The 20,589-nt window shown below is 41.0% G+C and overlaps 1 protein-coding gene across 1 annotated transcript in view; it reads left to right on the top strand.

Moving 5' to 3' along the window:
• Usp15 (ubiquitin specific peptidase 15) overlaps positions 1–20,589 on the top strand; it is a 161,527-nt gene that overhangs the window by 30,747 nt on the left and 110,191 nt on the right. The window lies entirely within an intron of this gene.

The raw sequence follows: 20,589 nt of genomic DNA, 5'->3' as shown, positions 1-20,589 counted from the left end.
CCAAGCTGTTTGGCTGGTCTCTGCTGCTTCCCAGCTGCTTGGTTGCCTTGTGCTTCTTCCTGACTGCACTCGCTGTCCTTCTTCCAAGCAACTCAGTGTATTTTCATTGTAACTTGTCTTATCTGAGAAGGACTCTTGGATACTCTTGGGGATTGACAGACCCAGTGAATCTGCCCATTCTCTGGGCCTTTCTGAAGCTGTTTAGAGTTCCCAAATTACCTAATCTATCTGTTTACTTCTTGCTTCAAGAAGCTTTAGACCAGTGGCTCTCAACCTCCCTAATGCTGCAACTCTTAAATACAGTTCTTCATATTGTGGCCACCCCGCCTCACTCTTCCTCCCCTTCCCCACCATAAGATTATTTCTGTTGCTACTTTGTAACTGCAATTATGTTACTGTTATGAATAGTAATGTAAACGTCCAGGTTTTCCATTGGTCTTAGGCAACCCCTATGAAAGGGTTGATCAACTGCCAAAGGGGTCATGACCCACAGGTTGAGATCCATTGCCTTAGAGCATCCTGCTGTTTGACCTCCTGTTCAAACATGTAAACATCCTGTTCAAAATATCCTGCTGTTTCACTTTTTTCTTTGCATGCTATGCATTAAGGAGTTTCCCTCCAAGACAGATCAGTGAATGAAAGTCCTTCTAATTCATGCAAATTTTAGCATCTAAAAATGGCAGACCACAAAATCACAATCATCTGTTACCAATTGTGTTCTTTAGAGGTTTGTTTCTGTCTACCTATATGCCATGTTATACAAACTCCTTAAAGAAGCATATCTGATTTGGGGTGGTTGAGTTTTCCAACACCAAGCAGAGAATCAATACTCTTCTGTGTTCAGACACTCTATCTGTAGCATATTATGATGTTCAGAGTTGGGGACCCCAAACTCTGACTAAAGACTGGCTAAACAGTAAAGTGAGCATTACTAGTAATTGGACTGAAGCTACTTCTATATTTTTTTAACTTTTTATTAACTCTGTGAGTTTCACATCATGCATCTGGGTTCCACATGTTTCCGCATCCCCTTGTATCAGCCCTCCACCTTTGCAAACACCCCCCCAAAGAAAATAAAAATCGCATGAGCAAATAAAAACAAAGCCTAGAAAACATCTCATCTTGAAAGCTGTAGTGTGTCACAGTGTATCCCTCAGTATACCCCTCTGTCCACACAACCTCTCTTGCAGATGTTCATTGCAATGAGTCATGGGTCTGGTTTCAGGTCTCTGGCTTCTGTCACACCATCAATATTGGATCCTCATTGAGATTCGCCTGGTTGTCCTGCTGTAGCTTTGGATCAGTAGGATTAGCCCTTTCATTCACTCCAATATTTCACAGATTTTGGGGTAGGCCAACTCAAAGCCCTGAATCTAGGTCTGGTAATGAACGTATCAGTTCATATTGGTAGCCTTCATGTAGAATACAGTACATTAATATATAGTGGTTTAATTGAGAATCATCCCATATGTCCATCGATTTGGATGCCTGTTTGGCAGTCGATAGAACTCTTTGGGAAAGATAAAGAGGTGTGGCCTTGTGGGAGGAAGTGTGGGAGATGGGTTTGAAGATTGAAAAGCCCATGCCATTTCCAGTTAATTCTCTGCCTCATGGTTGTTGTCTCAATATGTATACTCCTGTCTACTGCTCTGGGACCATGCCTGTCTGTCTCTACTTGCCCTCTGAAACTGTAAGCAAGCCTGAAATTAAATGTTTCCTTCTATACGTGGCCGTGGTCATGATGTCTAGTCACATTAATAGAAAAGTAACTAAGGCAGAAGTTGGTGTCAAGAGTGGGGTGTTGCTTTGACAGGCCTGACCATACTAGTGGTTTTATTTGTTGAGTTCTTTTGTTGTTGTTGTTGTAGTAATAGTAGTAGTAGTAGTAGTAGTAGTAGTAGTAGTAGTAGTAGTAGTAGTTTTATTTCATTTTTGAGATATGTAGAAAATGTTGGAACTTTGGACAAAAGAAGAGTTGGATGCTCTCAGTGAAGCTTAATGAGCCATCCTAGTAGGAACTTGGAAGATAGTAGTTCTGAGAGCAACGTGGACTATGGAGGTCCTCCAGAAGAGGTATCAGAGGAGAATAATATTAAGAGCTGGGTTAGAAACCATTCTAGTGATTTGGCAAAGAATGTGACTATTTTTTGTTCTTGTCATAAGAATGTGCCTGAAGCTAAACTGAAGCTTTTAGTACTAATTTCTTTACAGAGGCTATTTCAAGGCAGTCTAATGTTGTCTCTGTTGTGTGGTTATTAGTGATGACTCTTCTTTACATCTACAATAAGAAAGAGCAAGCAGATATATATATATATATATATATATATGTGTGTGTGTGTGTGTGTGTGTGTGTGTGTGTGTGTGTGTGTGTGTGTATGTATATTTCCAGGAGACAAGAACATTGGGAAATTTAGTGTTGAAACCTTGGTCTGTGTGATGCCCTCAAGGTGAGACCCCCTTCAGTTAATCCCACAATCTGTGAAAAGAAAAGGCCTAAGGAATTATCTGCTCCCAGAGAGCATCAACAAAGTCAAAGCTTATGCAAATGTTATTCAAGGAGGGAGCAAGATTCCATCCCAAGAAGGCATCTGAATTAGGCAGCATCAGCAGCATGGTTTCTGGCTTTAGAACAATGATTCTCAATCTTCCTAAAGCTCTGACCTTTTTAATTCAGTTTCCCGTGTTGTAGCGATCCCCAACCATAAAATTATTTCATTGACGCTTCATAACAATAATTTTGCTACTGTTGTGAATAATAATGTAAATATCTGATATGCAGGATATCTGATATGTGACCCCTATGGACAGGTCATTTAACCCATAAAAGGGTTGTGACCCACAGGTTGATAGCCACCACTTTAGAAGCATGAAGTAGTAAAGAGATGGGTTATGGAATTTTCCTCTGTGGTTAAGGAAAGCTGGTGAGGCCAGGTATGTGACAGGGAGGCACTATATAGAGGCTCAGTTAAACCATTTCATGAAGCTGTAAAGGTGAAGCCTGAATTGTAATGGAGACCCCGGGATATTGGAGCTACCAGAGCTGTGGGATGTTTGCCAGGGAGCACTGTGTACAAGGAGTTGAACCAGCTCAAGAGAGAGGATTAGATTGGAGGGTGGAGTCATCTGAGTCCTTTGAAGCCTTGCTGGGCTTTGGTCTTTCTTTGGTCCAGTAATTCCTCACTGTGTCTCTATTCCTCTGTTTGGGAACTGTAATGTGTGTTTTGTGCCATTATATGGCGAAAGTATATAACTTGTGTTTTTGGCTTTATAGAAGGTTACAGTTAAGGTTGCCTCAAGACTCATAAGAAACTTGAACTTTGGACTTAAAATTGTGCTGAGACTGCCAAAGGCTAAGGGGACTTTTGAAGTTTGACTGAATGAATTTCTGAGTCATGTTATGGCCACCAGCTTGTGGATGCCAGAGACTGGAATGAGGTAGTTTGAATAAGAATGGCCCCCACAGACACATGTATTTGCATGCTTAGTCCCTGAGTGGATAGAACTTTTTGGAAAGGATTAGTTGTGGCCTTGTTGGAGGAAGTTTGTCACTGGGAATTGTCTTTGAGATTTCAAAAGCCCACCCCATTAGCAGTTCTCAACCGTGTGGTTGTCTCAGTATGTGAAGTCGCAGCTACTGCTCCAGCACCACATCTGTTGCCATACTCCCTGCTATGATGCTTAGGGGCTCCACCCCTCTGAAACTGTAAACGATCCCCAAATTAAATGCTTTCTTCTATAAATTGCCTAGGTAATGGTGTCTCTTCAAAGAAACCAAAAAGAAAATAAGACACAGTGTCAGTGTTTCCATAAGGAAAAAAAAAGCAGAACTAATAAATTACCTTAGGGTTTAAGCCGAATAATAAAGTATATGGAGTTATAGTTTATGGAAGTTTAGAAACTATGAGATAATTTTAACCAAGTTTAAAGGTATCATAATTAATGAAAATTTCAGACCAAACAATTATTGACTTAAACTTAATAGGTAAGAAATAAAATCACAACTCAGTATTTCAACTTCTAAATACAAACTAGAGAAACTCCAACATTGTATGAGCAAGCAGATTGCTAGCTTCAGTATTGTTTGTAGTAGCAAATTATTGGTGAAAACAGAAGTAACCATCAAATAGATTAATAAATAAATGTATTTTGGTATATTTAAATGATAGAATATTATATAGCAGATGGAGATAATACATTAGTACTATCTATATACATATTCATATATGTATAAATGTACAATATGAATAGATCTATATATATTTAAATATGCAAAAGCAATTGTTGTGAGGGTAGGAGAAGCAGTTACGGGACCAATTGTACAGATCGAATGACCACAGTGAGAATGAAATAGCCATGTGAGGTCTCTTCTTATTTCTCCCGCAGTATTGTTTTTAATGGTATTCAGTGGCCACTGAGTGTTGAAGAGGAGCTCAGACTTTAAAGGCTTCTTCTTGCCAAACAGGCCTAGAGTCTGGCCTTCATTAGGGCAGTTATGAGGAGGCACAGTGTGTGTGCTAACACCAAGCTCATATTGGGAAGGAGAAGAGATTTCCAGAGATCTGGATGTGAGTTCTCTTCTTTGTGAGTTCTCTTCTCTCACACTCTGGACTTGTTCAGAAATGTTATGGTACAGGTGCGGTTGTGGGTGTGTGTCTTTTTATGCTCTCATAAGGTTATACTGAGAATAAGATGGTCTACAGTTTGAACACGGTATACAAACCAGATCAAGCCAGCATAACACCCCACGCCCCTTTTCACCCTACAGACAGAAGTGTGATAACTCGATCACTGGATGATGGCGACAGTGAGCGTGTGGTTATCAGCACCCAGCCCTTAAGTTTTTGCAAATAATCAGAAAAACTTCCAGGATAAGAAGTTATCAGAAAGTTGAGGGTTTAGTCTGGTGACAGTAATACTATTAATTTTGTCTGGATATGTGTTTATATATACACAAAAAATACATTTTGAATAGGAGCTGGAAGCATACATATATAAATCTATAGGCAGGAGGAAAGAAAACGGGATTGAGTCTATAAAGTCTCTGAGCTATCCTGGTGATTTCATTTTCAATATTAGAGATAAATATAACCAAATTGTAACTGCCAAGAATTCTATATGGTTATTTTATGTGTGTGTGTGTGTTTTGTAACACCATGTGATTTCTTGTTCTTAAAATGTATTTTGAGAGTTTATTTTAATCCCACGCAATTTTACACATCTAGTCTGTGTCCCTATGTGCAATGTATATCAGATTAAAAAGTGAAGCTTCTTTTTTTTAATCTTTTTTTTCATCTTTATTAACTTGGGTATTTCTTATTTACATTTCGATTGTTATTCCCTTTCCCGGTTTCCAGGCCAACATCCCCCTAACCCCTCCCCCTCCCCTTCTCTATGGCTGTTCCCCTCCCCATCTTTCCCCCAAAAGTGAAGCTTCTTAGCCTGCAAATATTCTGTATTTTGTAGTATAACAACTATAGATTGAATTGTCTGTACTGATGTGAATACAATTTATAAGTCACAGGGAAGTAACCAATTCATAAGACTGTCACCAGAAACTTGTTTAAGGATCTGGGCCGATGGCTCAGCAGTTGAGTACCTAGTGCACAAACAGAAGGATTGGAATTTGGGTCCCTGTGACCTATGTAAGTGCCAGGTGGGCATGGTGGCCCTTCTAATTCCAGCCTTGTCAAGTGGAGGAGGACGATCCCTGGAACAGAATGGCTAGTGGGACTCAGTCTGACAAAGAGACTTTGCCTCGAAAGAGTAAAGTAGAAGAGGAACCGAGGAAGATTTCCAACGTCCCCTGTGACCCTGCACACATGCACTCACACCCTTGTGAGCACACATTCACACCACATGCATACACATGAAAGGAAGAAAAAAAGAACCTTAGCAAAATACCACCTTTGTTCTCAAATCCAGATTCATTAAGTCCCGTAAATGATCCAGTGGCCTGAGAAGTCTACAGCAGTGCGTAATTCAGTCCTGCTGAAATTGTAGGAGACACCGTTCAGCTGTGTGGCAGGATTTTTAAGTCTTAGCAAGGGTAAGAAATGAAAATTCCTTTAATCCTGGAAGCATCTGGAAGTCTAGTTTACTACTGTGTTTTCATATAGAGTCCAAGATGAACCATTCAGTGATGTGAGTGCTAGAAAAATATGACAGAAAGATGTTATAATGGATAGATGATGGACCCAAAACATAACTCCGGCATTTTCTGACTTTAAAAGCTTCCTAAGTACCTATTTATAAATGAATATTGTGTATCTTGTAAGGTAGAATGGAGCCCTATAGCTTTCAGTTTAATCAAATAAATGAAGTAATTTTTGAAAAACATTACATCGTCAATTAAACCCAGCAGCAATACGCACTCGTAGTTATCGTAAAGGCTATACTTACAGACTAATTTTGTTTTATTGTGTGCTTAAGCGCTGGGGACTTGAACCAGCAAAAATAATGGCACTGTGTAAATACAGAATGCCAAGATGACAGCCTTGGAGAAACCTTCTCTGATTATTACAGCTATTATTTATCAAACATTACACAGAGGCAGCATCCATCCCTTCCCAGTGGACTCACACAGTTAGCATCAAAAACAAAATATTAACATCTCTGAACCATTAGACTATCTGCTTTTTTATTACACTCTCAAAGTGCCCACCATTCTTTTGTTTATTTGTTTGCTTGAATGTTCTTTAGGAAAACTAGCAAAAGAAAAAAAAAAAAACAACTCTAGAAAGCAGAAAAAAGTTATCAATAGTATGTCACTCAAACTCATCTCTGTAAGGATTTCCCCTTACCCTATGGGTAGATTATATTCGAGTGATGAAGATAAAGATGCAGATACATGTATAACCATGCTGCATACATGTTGGTGTGTGTATGTGCGTGTACATGTGTGAACATGTGTGTGCATGTATGTGCACATTCATATGTATATTGTGTGCATATGTGTGTATATGTGTGCTTGTGTGTGCATGTGCATATGTGCATGTATGTGCATGTGTGTGCATACCCATGTGTATATGTGTGTATGTGTGTATGCATGTGTATGCTTGTGTGTATTTGTGTGCATATGTGTGTGCATGTGTGCATGTTTGTGCATGTGTGTGCATACACATGTGTATATGTGTGTACATATGTGTGTATGTGTTTGTGTGTGCATGTGTGTATGCATTTGTGTATATGCATATGTACATGTATGTGCATAGGTGTGCATGTGTGTGCATGTGTATGCTTGTGTGTATATGTGTGCATATGTGTGTGCATGTGCGTGCATGTGTGCATGTTTGCGCATGTGTGTGCATACACATGTGTATATGTGTGTACATATGTGTGTATGTGTTTGTGTGTGCATGTGTGTATGCATTTGTGTATATGCATATGTATATGTATATGTATGTGCATATGTGTGCATGTGTGTGCATGTGCATGTGTGTGCATATGTGTGTGCATGTGTACGTGTGTGTGTGTGTGTGTGTCTGTGTCTGTGTGTGTGTGTGTACATTGTGAGTACTTTTTATTCAAATTGTTACTAGAACTAAGCCTAGGTCTGGAAGTGTCAACGGACCAGGTCAGGCCATCTGTCCCAAATGTCTGTGGTAGTAAAGGCAGGGAAAGGGTTGGACAAGGATTGCATTGCATAGGCAGATTGCAGTTTACAGACATTTTTACCATATTGATTATGCCATTCTATGAATACTGAGTCTTTTCACCCTCTAGCACCCTCTCCAGTGTCAATATATAGTTTCAAGTCTAGGTTTTACACATGAGCAAAAATAAATAGTATTTGTATTTCAGAGCCTGGCCTTTTTTTTTTTCTTTGCTTGTTTGTTTGTTTAACAGAATGATTTCCCGGTTCTCTCCATTTACCTGCAAATGTCATTATTTCACTTTTCTTTATGTCTGCACAAAATTCCCCTGTGTATATGTACCAAATCTCTTTACTCATCTACTGATGGGCTGATTCTGTTTCCTGGCTATTGTGAGCAGTGCAGCAACAAGCATGGATGAACACTTATCTCTGGGATATCTTGACTCAGCATCCCTTAGGTATATACCGAAAAATGATACATCTGTGCCTATTTTCAGGTTTTGAGGACTCCCGTACTGATTTCCACCATGGTTGTGTAAGTTTAACTTCTGACCAGCAGTGAATAAATGTCCCTCTTTCCTTACATCCTCACCAGAATTTGTTGACATTCTCTTTCTGTTTCTTTGTTTCTCGCTCCATTCTGACTGGAGTGAGATTTTCTCAAAGCCATTTTCATTTGCATGCCTCTGATTGCTAAAAATGTTGGGTATGTTTTCAAGTTTTGACTAGTCATTTGTATTTTTTCTTTTAAGAACTGTTATTCAGTTCACTGACCCATTTATCGATTGTACGCTTTAGAGGAATTGGCACTTAATATACCAGAAGCATTCATCGTCTGTCTGATGTGTAGTTGGCAATGATGGTTTTCCAGTGGGGTAGGCTGTCTCTTCCCTTGAGTAGCTGTTTCTTTTGCTTTTCCAAAGCTTAACTTCACATAATCCTCTTACTCAACTTTTGAAATTATTTGCTATATGAATGAAGTGCATTCAAAATTTTTTACCTGTATGTATATCTTCAAGCCTTTTAGATTTTCCTTTCACAGCTTCCAAGTTTTAGATTTTGCATTAGAGTACTTTGATCCACTTTGTTTTTTTGAGCGGGGTTAGATATATGGATCTAGTTTCATCTCTCCAAATGTAGAAATCCAGTTTTCCCAGTATAGTATCTGTGAAAGAGCTTGTCTTATCTCAAATTTATGTTTACTTTCCACAACTTTGTCAAAACTCAAAACTTATTTCTGGGTCTCTCTAGTATTCCACTGGTCTTGGTTTCCGTTTTGTGGCAGTAACGTGCTTTCTCTTGTTTCTATAATACTGCGTTCTAAGAACAGGTATTATGACACCTTCAGCCCTTTTTTTTTTCAGCTTATGATTGCCTTAGGTATTTGGAATCTTTTCTGTTTCCATATGAATTTCAGGATCATTTTCTCTTATTTCTGAAAAGATGGTCATTGAAGTTTGATGGGGTTCGCATTGTATTGGTATATTGTATTGCATAGGTAGACTGCATTGCATAGATAGATTGCTTTCGGTAATACAGTGGTTTTTACCATCTTGATTCTGTCAGTGTGTGCGCATGGAGTCTTTCTAATGTGTACTGTCCTTCAATGTCTTTCTTCAATGTCTTAAATATGATATTGTATACCCCTTCCAACTTCTTGGTCAGGCTTATTTCTAGATATTTTCTCTCTCTTTTTCACTTAAAAAAACTATTGTCAATGGTATTTCTTTTCTACTGAGCTCTTTCTCAGCGAGTCACTTTCTGGCATATAAGAAAGCTATCAAGTTTTGTATATTAGTTTGTTTCCTGCTACTTTACTGAATTCATTGATCTGTTTTTAGAGGTTGGAGTGGAGTCTGTACTGTATGGGATTGAACTGTCTACAAGCATGAAAAATTTTACTTCTCTTCCTATTTGTCTCCCCTTTACTTCTTGATTTTTGTCTTACTGCTTTTGCTAAGACTGAATACTGCATCAAATAACACAAACTAAGCACCCTGCTGTGTTACAGATTGGAGGAATATTCCCTCAGATGTTAGACATGTTATATACTACATGGAGCCAAGTTCTCTTTTGCCCTAATTTCTCTGACATTTTTCTCATAAATGGCTGCTCAACTTTGTTAAAGGTTTGTGTTCCCTGGTTGAGATGATCATATGATCTCTGTCCTTATGTCTATTTATGTGCTGAGTGACACTACTTGTGGTGGTTTGAATACGTTTGGGCCAGGGAGTGGCACTACTAGGAGGTGTGGCCTTGTTGGAGTGGGTGTGGCCTTGCTGGAGTAGGTGTGTCATGGTGGGCATGAGTTTTAATACTCTCATCCATGCCTGGAAGTGAGTCTTCTCTTAGACTCCTTCAGGTGAAGATGTTGAGCTCTCAGCTCTGCACCATACCTGCCTGGATGCTGCCATGCTCCCACCTTGATGATAATGGACCGAACCTAACTAAATGTCATCCTTATAAGAATTGCCTTGGTAAGAGTGGAGGTGCACCCTCATAGAGGCAAAGGGGAGGGGGAAGAAGAGGGATGGGATGGGGGCTTGTGGAGGGGTAACCAGGAAGGGGGATGTCTTTTGAAATGTAAACAAATAAAAGGATTTAAAGAAACAGAGTTGCCTTGGTCATGGTGTTTGTTCACAGCAGTAAAACCCTAACAAAGACACTTGTGTATGTTGAAAAAACTCGCATGCTTGAGATGAAGTCGATTTGAATATGCTGTTTGATCTTAATATGTTCTTCAATTCAGTTTGGCAGAATTTTAAAAAGAATTTTTGTCTATGTATTCACCAAGGATCTATAATTGTTACTGCTCCTGCTGTTGCTGCTGCTGCTGCTGTTGTTATTGCCGGATACTTATCTAATTTTGGTGGTAAGGTGATGCTGACTTCATAGATGAATATGGTAGTGTTCCTTCCTTTCTGTTTGTGTAAGTGCATGAGTTTTTGTGTTTGTAAGTGCATGTGGGGGTGCAAACACATATATTCATTTGCAAGGGGAAGCAATAGGTTGACCCTGGATTTCTTGCTCCACTACTTATTTTTGAGAGATTATCTCACTAAACCTATACTTCATCTGGCATGTAGACTAGGTGGACAGTGAACCCTAGGAATCATTCTGTCTCCACACACAGGGTTCACTTCGAAAGGAGAGATGTGTATAGGTTGATATCATTTTGCAGGAAGGCAGGTACAGGATAGAACGAGGCCTGTCATTGGACGAGAAAGAAGGATGGGCAGGAGAAAAGTTTTAGAGAGGAGAAAGGGAAAGGAGCTGAGAGAACATGGTGGCAGATATTAAGATTCCTCTCTGCACACCGCCGGAACCTGAAGGAAACAGACCGGATAAACAGTCCTCTGCACCCAAATCCCGTGGGAGGGAGAGCTAAACCTTCAGAGAGGCAGACAAGCCTGGGAAACCAGAAGAGACTGCTCTCTGCACATACATCTCGGACGCCAGAGGAAAACACCAAAGGCCATCTGGAACCCTGGTGCACTGAAGCTCCCGGAAGGGGTGGCACAGGTCTTCCTGGTTGCTGCCTCCGCAGAGAGCCCGAGGGCAGCACCCCTCGAGCAAACTTGAGCCTCGGGACCACAGGTAAGACCAACTTGTCTGTTGCAAGAAGGCTGCCTGGTGAAATCGGGACACACAGAGGCAGAATTCCTCTAGAACCGGGCACGTCCTGTGTTTACCGGAAGTCCCACACTCGCGGATCCTGGCCCGCAGCAGCTCTCTGCTCCCAGACCCCGTGGGAAAGAGACCTCTCCGCCTGGTCAGGTGGGCACTCCTGAGGCTGCATAAGCTCCCGGAAGGGGCGGCACAGGTCTTCCTGGTTGCTGCCGCCGCAAAGAGCCCGTGGGCAGCACCCCGCAAGCGAACTTGAGCCTCGGGACCACAGGTAAGACCAACTTTTCTGCTGCAAGAAAGCTGCCTGGTGAACTCAAGACACAGGCCCACAGGAACAGCTGAAGACCTGTAGAGAAGAAAAACTACACGCCCGAAAGCAGAACACTCTGTCCCCATAACTGACTGAAAGAGAGGAAAACAGGTCTACAGCACTCCTGACACACAGGCTTATAGGACAGTCTAGCCACTGTCAGAAATAGCAGAACAAAGTAACACTAGAGATAATCTGATGGCGAGAGGCAAGCACAGGAACACAAGCAACAGAAACCAAGACTACATGGCATCATCAGAGCCCAATTCTCCCACAAAAAAACAAACATGGAATATCCAGACACACCAGAAAAGCAAGATCTAGTTTCAAAATCATATTTGATCATGATGCTGGAGGACTTCAAGAAAGACGTGAAGAACTCCCTTAGGGAAACACAGGAAAACATTAATAAACAAGTAGAAGCCTACAGAGAGGAATCGCAAAAATCCCTGAAAGAATCGCAAAAATCCCTGAAAGAATTCCAGGAAAACACAAACAGTTGAAGGAATTAAAAATGGAAATAGAAGCAATCAAGAAAGAACACATGGAAACAACCCTGGATATAGAAAACCAAAAGAAGAGACAAGGAGCTGTAGATACAAGCTTCACCAACAGAATACAAGAGATGGAAGAGAGAATCTCAGGAGCAGAAGATTCCATAGAAATCATTGACTCAACTGTCAAAGATAATGTAAAGCGGAAAAAGCTACTGGTCCAAAACATACAGGAAATCCAGGACTCAATGAGAAGATCAAACCTAAGGATAATAGGTATAGAAGAGAGTGAAGACTCCCAGCTCAAAGGACCAGAAAATATCTTCAACAAAATCATAGAAGAAAACTTCCCTAACCTAAAAAAAGAGATACCCATAGACATACAAGAAGCCTACAGAACTCCAAATAGATTGGACCAGAAAAGAAACACCTCCCGTCACATAATTGTCAAAACACCAAACGCACAAAATAAAGAAAGAATATTAAAAGCAGTAAGGGAAAAAGGTCAAGTAACATATAAAGGCAGACCTATCAGAATCACACCAGACTTCTCGCCAGAAACTATGAAGGCCAGAAGATCCTGGACTGATGTCATACAGACCCTAAGAGAACACAAATGCCAGCCCAGGTTACTGTATCCAGCAAAACTCTCAATTAACATAGATGGAGAAACCAAGATATTCCATGACAAAACCAAATTTACACAATATCTTTCTACAAATCCAGCACTACAAAGGATAATAAATGGTAAAGCCCAACATAAGGAGGCAAGCTATACCCTAGAAGAAGCAAGAAACTAATCGTCTTAGCAACAAAACAAAGAGAATGAAAGCACACAAACATAACCTCATATCCAAATATGAATATAACGGGAAGCAATAATCACTATTCCTTAATATCTCTCAACATCAATGGCCTCAACTCACCAATAAAAAGAAATAGATTAACAAACTGGATAAGCAACGAGGACCCTGCATTCTGCTGCCTACAGGAAACACACCTCAGAGACAAAGACAGACACTACCTCAGAGTGAAAGGCTGGAAAACAACTTTCCAAGCAAATGGTCAGAAGAAGCAAGCTGGAGTAGCCATTCTAATATCAAATAAAATCAATTTTCAACTAAAAGTCATCAAAAAAGATAAGGAAAGACACTTCATATTCATCAAAGGAAAAATCCACCAAGATGAACTCTCAATCCTAAATATCTATACCCCAAATACAAGGGCACCTACATACGTAAAAGAAACCTTACTAAAGCTCAAAACACACATTGCACCTCACACAATAATAGTGGGAGATTTCAACACCCCACTCTCATCAATGGACAGATCATGGAAACAGAAATTAAACAGTGATGTTGACATACTAAGAGAAGTCATGAGCCAAATGGACTTAACGGATATTTATAGAACATTCTATCCTAAAGCAAAAGGATATACCTTCTTCTCAGCTCCCCATGGTACTTTCTCCAAAATTGACCATATAATTGGTCAAAACACGGGCCTCAACAGGTACAGAAAGATAGAAATAATCCCATGCGTGCTATCAGACCACCACGGCCTAAAACTGGTCTTCAATAACAATAAGGGAAGAATGCCGACATATACGTGGAAATTGAACAATGCTCTACTCAATGATAACCTGGTCAAGGAAGAAATAAAGAAAGGAATTAAAAACTTTTTAGAATTTAATGAAAATGAAGGTACAACATACCCAAACTTATGGGACACAATGAAAGCTGTGCTAAGAGGAAAACTCATAGCGCTGAGTGCCTGCAGAAAGAAACAGGAAAGAGCATATGTCAGCAGCTTGACAGCACACCTAAAAGCTCTAGAACAAAAAGAAGCAAATACACCCAGGAGGAGTAGAAGGCAGGAAATAATCAAACTCAGAGCTGAAATCAACCAAGTAGAAACAAAAAGCACCATAGAAAGAATCAACAGAACCAAAAGTTGGTTCTTTGAGAAAATCAACAAGATAGATAAACCCTTAGCCAGACTAACGAGAAGACACAGAGAGTGTGTCCAAATTAACAAAATCAGAAATGAAAAGGGAGACATGACTACAGATTCAGAGGAAATTCAAAAAATCATCAGATCTTACTATAAAAACCTATATTCAACAAAACTTGAAAATCTTCAGGAAATGGACAATTTCCTAGACAGATACCAGGTACCGAAGTTAAATCAGGAACAGATAAACCAGTTAAACAACCCCATAACTCCTAAGGAAATAGAAGTAGTCATTAAAGGTCTCCCAACCAAAAAGAGCCCAGGTCCAGACGGGTTTAGTGCAGAATTCTATCAAACCTTCATAGAAGACCTCATACCAATATCATCCAACCTATTCCACAAAATTGAAACAGATGGATCACTACCGAATACCTTCTACGAAGCCACAATTACTCTTATACCTAAACCACACAAAGACACAACAAAGAAAGAGAACTTCAGACCAATTTCCCTTATGAATATCGACGCAAAAATACTCAACAAAATTCTGGCAAACCGAATTCAAGAGCACATCAAAACAATCATCCACCATGATCAAGTAGGCTTCATCCCAGGCATGCAGGGATGGTTTAATATACGGAAAACCATCAACGTGATCCATTATATAAACAAACTGAAAGAACAGAACCACATGTCATTTCATTAGATGCTGAGAAAGCATTTGACAAAATTCAACACCCCTTCATGATAAAAGTCCTAGAAAGAATAGGAATTCAAGGCCCATACCTAAACATAGTAAAAGCCATATACAGCAAACCAGTTGCTAACATTAAACTAAATGGAGAGAAACTTGAAGCAATCCCACTAAAATCAGGCACTAGACAAGGCTGCCCAGTCTCTCCCTACTTATTCAATATAGTTCTTGAAGTTCTAGCCAGAGCAATCAGACAACAAAAGGAGATCAAGGGGATACAGATCGGAAAAGAAGAGGTCAAAATATCACTATTTGCAGATGATATGATAGTATACTTAAGTGATCCCAAAAGTTCCACCAGAGAACTACTAAAGCTGATAAACAACTTCAGCAAAGTGGCTGGGTATAAAATTAACTCAAATAAATCAGTTGCCTTCCTCTATACAAAAGAGAAACAAGCCGAGAAAGAAATTAGGGAAACGACACCCTTCATAATAGATGCAAATAATATAAAGTACCTCGGTGTGACTTTAACCAAGCAAGTAAAAGATCTGTACAATAAGAACTTCAAGACACTGAGGAAAGAAATTGAAGACCTCAGAAGATGGAAAGATCTCCCATGCTCATGGATTGGCAGGATTAATATAGTAAAAGTGGCCATTTTACCAAAAGCGATCTACAGATTCAATGCAATCCCCATCAAAATACCAATCCAATTCGTCAAAAAGTTAGACAGAACAATTTGCAAATTCATCTGGAATAACAAAAAACCCAGGATAGCTAAAGCTATCCTCAACAATAAAAGGACTCCAGGGGGAATCACTATCCCTGAACTCAAGCAGTATTACAGAGCAATAGTGATAAAAACTGCATGGTATTGGTACAGAGACAGACAGATAGACCAATGGAACAGAATTGAAGACCCAGAAATGAACCCACACACCTATGGTCACTTGATTTTTGACAAAGGAGCCAAAACCATCCAATGGAAAAGAGATAGCATTTTCAGCAAATGGTGCTGGTTCAACTGGAGGTCAACATGTAGAAGAATGCAGATCGATCCATGCTTATCACCCTGTACAAAGCTTAAGTCCCAGTGGATCCAGGACCTCCACATCAAACCAGACACACTCAAACAAATAGAAGAAAAACTAGGGAAGCATCTCGAACACATGGGCACTGGAAAAAATTTCCTGAACAAAACACCAATGGCTTATGCTCTAAGATCAAGAATCGACAAATGGGATCTCATAAAACTGCAAAGCTTCTGTAAGGCAAAGGACACTGTGGTTAGGATAAAACGGCAACCAACAGATTGGGAAAAGATCTTTACCAATCCTACAACAGATAGAGGCCTTATATCCAAGATATACAAAGAACTCTAGAAGTTAGACCGCAGGGAAATAAATAACCCTATTAAAAATGGGGTTCAGAGCTAAACAAAGAATTCACAGCTGAGGAATGCCGAATGGCTGAGAAACACCTAAATAAATGTTCAACATCTTTAGTCATAAGGGAAATGCAAATCAAAACAACCCTGAGATTTCACCTCACACCAGTGAGAATGGCTAAGATCAAAAACTCAGGTGACAGCAGATGCTGGCGAGGATGTGGAGAAAGAGGAACACTCCTCCATTGTTGGTGGGATTGCAGACTGGTACAACCATTCTGGAAATCAGTCTGGAGGTTCCTCAGAATATTGGACATTGAATTGCCTGAGGATCCAGCTATACCTCTCTTGGGCATATACCCAAAAGATGCCTCAACATATAAAAGAGACACGTGCTCCACTATGTTCATTGCAGCCTTATTTATAATAGCCAGAAACTGGAAAGAACCCAGATGCCCTTCAACAGAGGAATGGATACAGAAAATGTGGTACATCTACACAATGCAATATTACTCAGCTATCAAAAACAACGAGTTTATGAAATTCGTAGGCAAATGGTTGGAACTGGAAAATATCATCCTGAGTGAGGTAACCCAATCACAGAAAGACTTACATGGTATGCACTCATTGATAAGTGGCTATTAGCCCAAATGCTTGAATTACCCTAGATCCCTAGAACAAACGAAACTCAAGACGGATGATCAAAATGTGAATGCTTCACTCCTTCTTTAAATGAGGAAAAAGAATACCCTTGGCAGGGAAGGGAGAGGCAAAGATTAAAATAGAGACTGAAGGAACACCCATTCAGAGCCTGCCCCACATGTGGCCCATACATATACAGCCACCCAATTAGACAAGATGGATGAAGCAAAGAAGTGCAGACCGACAGGAGCCGGATGTAGATCGCTCCTGAGAGACACAGCCAGAATACAGCAAATACAGAGGCGAATGCCAGCAGCAAACCACTGAACTGAGAATAGGACCCCCGTTGAAGGAATCAGAGAAAGAACTGGAAGAGCTTGAAGGGGCTCGAGACCCCATATGTACAACAATGTCAAGCAACCAGAGCTTCCAGGGACTAAGCCACTACCTAAAGACTATACATGGACTGACCCTGGACTCTGACCCCATAGGTGGCAATGAATATCCTAGTAAGAGCACCAGTGGAAGGGGAAGCCCTGGGTCCTGCTAAGACTGAACCCCCAGTGAACTAGACTATGGGGGGGAGGGCGGCAATGGGGGGAGGGTTGGGAGGGGAACACCCATAAGGAAGGGGAGGGAGGGGGTGTTTGCCCGGAAACCGGGAAAGGGAATAACACTCGAAATGTATATAAGAAATACTCAAGTTAATAAAAAAAATGATAAAAATAAAAAAAAAGATTCCTCTCTGCACATAGATACAGGTTGTTATGACTATTTTTAAAGGATGGGTGTGCCGGGACAGATGGGCACTCCTGAGACTGCAGAGCAGAAGAGACCACCAACACTGCCCATCCCTGCCCACATCCCTGGCCCAAGAGGAAACTGTATACGGCCTCTGGGTTCCCTTGGATAAGGGCACAGGAGCAGCAAGCCCGCTGCGTCTTAGACACCGCCGGAACCGAAGGGACCGACTGGATAAACAGTTCTCTGCACCCAAATCCCGTGGGAGGGAGAGCTAAACCTTCAGAGAGGCAGACACGCCTGGGAAACCAGAAGAGACTACACTCTGCCCACATCTCTGACTCCAGAGGAAAACACCAAATGCCATCTGGGACTCTGGTGCACCGGGGCTCCCGGAGAGTGCGGCGCCAATCCTCCTGGTTGCTGCCCCCGGGGAAAGCTCATAAGCAACACCCCACAAGCTATTCTCAACAATAAAAGGACTTCAGGGGGAATCACTATCCCTGAACTCAAGCAATATTACAGAGCAATAGTGATAAAAACTGCATGGTATTGGTACAGAGACAGACAGATAGACCAATGGAACAGAATTGAAGACCCAGAAATGAACCCACACACCTATGGTCACTTGATTTTTGACAAAGGAGCCAAAACCATCCAATGGAAAAGAGATAGCATTTTCAGCAAATGGTGCTGGTTCAACTGGAGGTCAACATGTAGAAGAATGCAGATCGATCCATGCTTATCACCCTGTACAAAGCTTAAGTCCCAGTGGATCCAGGACCTCCACATCAAACCAGATACACTCCAACTAATAGAAGAAAAAGTGGGGAAGCATCTCGAACACATGGGCACTGGAGAAAATTTCCTGAACAAAACACCAATGGCTTATGCTCTAAGATCAAGAATCGACAAATGGGATCTCATAAAACTGCAAAGCTTCTGTAAGGCAAAGGACACTGTGGTTAGGATAAAACGGCAACCAACAGATTGGGAAAAGATCTTTACCAATCCTACAACAGATAGAGGCCTTATATCCAAGATATACAAAGAACTCTAGAAGTTAGACCGTAGGGAAATAAATAACCCTATTAAAAATGGGGTTCAGAGCTAAACAAAGAATTCACAGCTGAGGAATGCCGAATGGCTGAGAAACACCTAAATAAATGTTCAACATCTTTAGTCATAAGGGAAATGCAAATCAAAACAACCCTGAGATTTCACCTCACACCAGTGAGAATGGCTAAGATCAAAAACTCAGGTGACAGCAGATGCTGGCGAGGATGTGGAGAAAGAGGAACACTCCTCCATTGTTGGTGGGATTGCAGACTGGTACAACCATTCTGGAAATCAGTCTGGAGGTTCCTCAGAATATTGGACATTGAATTGCCTGAGGATCCAGCTATACCTCTCTTGGGCATATACCCAAAAGATGCCTCAACATATAAAAGAGACACGTGCTCCACTATGTTCATTGCAGCCTTATTTATAATAGCCAGAAACTGGAAAGAACCCAGATGCCCTTCAACAGAGGAATGGATACAGAAAATGTGGTACATCTACACAATGCAATATTACTCAGCTATCAAAAACAATGCTTTTATGAAATTCATAGGCAAATGATCGGAACTGGAAAATATCATCCTGAGTGAGGTAACCCAATCACAGAAAAACACACATGGTATGCACTGATTGATAAGTGGCTATTAGCCCAAATGCTTGAATTGCCCTAGATGCCTAGAACACATGAAACTCAAGACGGATGATCAAAATGTGAATGCTTCACTCCTTCTTTAAAAGGGGAACAAGAATACCCTTGGCAGGGAAGAGAGAGGCAAAGATTAAAACAGAGACAGAAGGAACACCCATTCAGAGCCTGCCCCACATGTGGCCCATACATATACAGCCACCCAATTAGACAAGATGGATGAAGCAAAGAAGTGCAGGCCGACAGGAGCCAGATGTAGATCGCTCCTGAGAGACACAGCCAGAATACAGCAAATACAGAGGCGAATGCCAGCAGCAAACCACTGAACTGAGAATAGGACCCCCGTTGAAGGAATCAGAGAAAGAACTGGAAGAGCTTGAAGGGGCTCGAGACCCCATATGTACAACAATGCCAAGCAACCAGAGCTTCCAGGGACTAAGCCACTACCTAAAGACTATACATGGACTGACCCTGGACTCTGACCTCATAGGTAGCAATGAATATCCTAGTATGATCACCAGTGGAAGGGGAAGCCCTGGGTCCTGCTAAGACTGAACCCCCAGTGAACTAGATTGTTGGGGGGAGGACCACAAGGGGGGGAGAATGGAGAGGGGAACACCCATAACGAAGGGGGGGGGCTAGGGGGATGTTTGCCCGGAAACCGGGAAAGGGAATAACATTCGAAATGTAAATAAGAAATACTCAAGTTAATAAAAAAAAAAGATGGGTGTGTACAGGATTTTGTGCAGTCTAGTTGGGCAAATTATATCTTATCAATGGTGTGGTGTGTTCTTTCATGTGGTGACTTAATTGAGTTCACAGTAGAAGAGGCACAAGGTAGGTGATCTCTGTATGAAACTGGCATGGCAGTGACGTGCCTTGGGAACCAGATGGGTAGAGAGATTGATGCCAGGCTCAGAGAATACCCGTGGGATGGAGCTGTGAGTGAGGGCAGGGTGCCACGTTGGAATGGCTCTCGGACTGCCCGTGTCAGAGGAAGACTGGGAGAGAAGGTGTAGAGCGATATGAGCAGGAACTGGTCCTGTGCCTTTTTTATTTTTTACCACAACAGATGTGTAATCTGTTTTCTGTCTAGAGTAGATGCAGTGAATAGGCCAGTGATCTTTGCATTAGCTGTGTGTCCAAGCTACACCAGACGCTTGTCATAAGCTTGTTTATCTTAAGCCTATTCTCAGTTAATCTATAGAACCTGTTTTAATGGGTGACATCACTTGTATTTTACAGAGAATCTCAAGGTAATCAGGTCATAAGCTTTACTGTGCACATAGGATTGAGTTAATTATCACCAGGAAACTTTTGTCCAAATAGTGCTGTGCTTATTAATGTTAACCACTCAAGGTCAGATTCTCAAAGTTTGAACCATGCAGGCTGCTGAATCACCTTGACTTGAACTATCTTTTCTCTTGTAGAGCTAC

This window comes from Rattus norvegicus, chromosome 7 (assembly GCF_036323735.1).
Source record: "Rattus norvegicus strain BN/NHsdMcwi chromosome 7, GRCr8, whole genome shotgun sequence".
In the NCBI taxonomy this organism is placed as follows: domain Eukaryota; kingdom Metazoa; phylum Chordata; class Mammalia; order Rodentia; family Muridae; genus Rattus; species Rattus norvegicus.
Note: the sequence above shows the minus strand (reverse complement) of the source record. Positions and strands in the feature narration are given on the sequence as shown.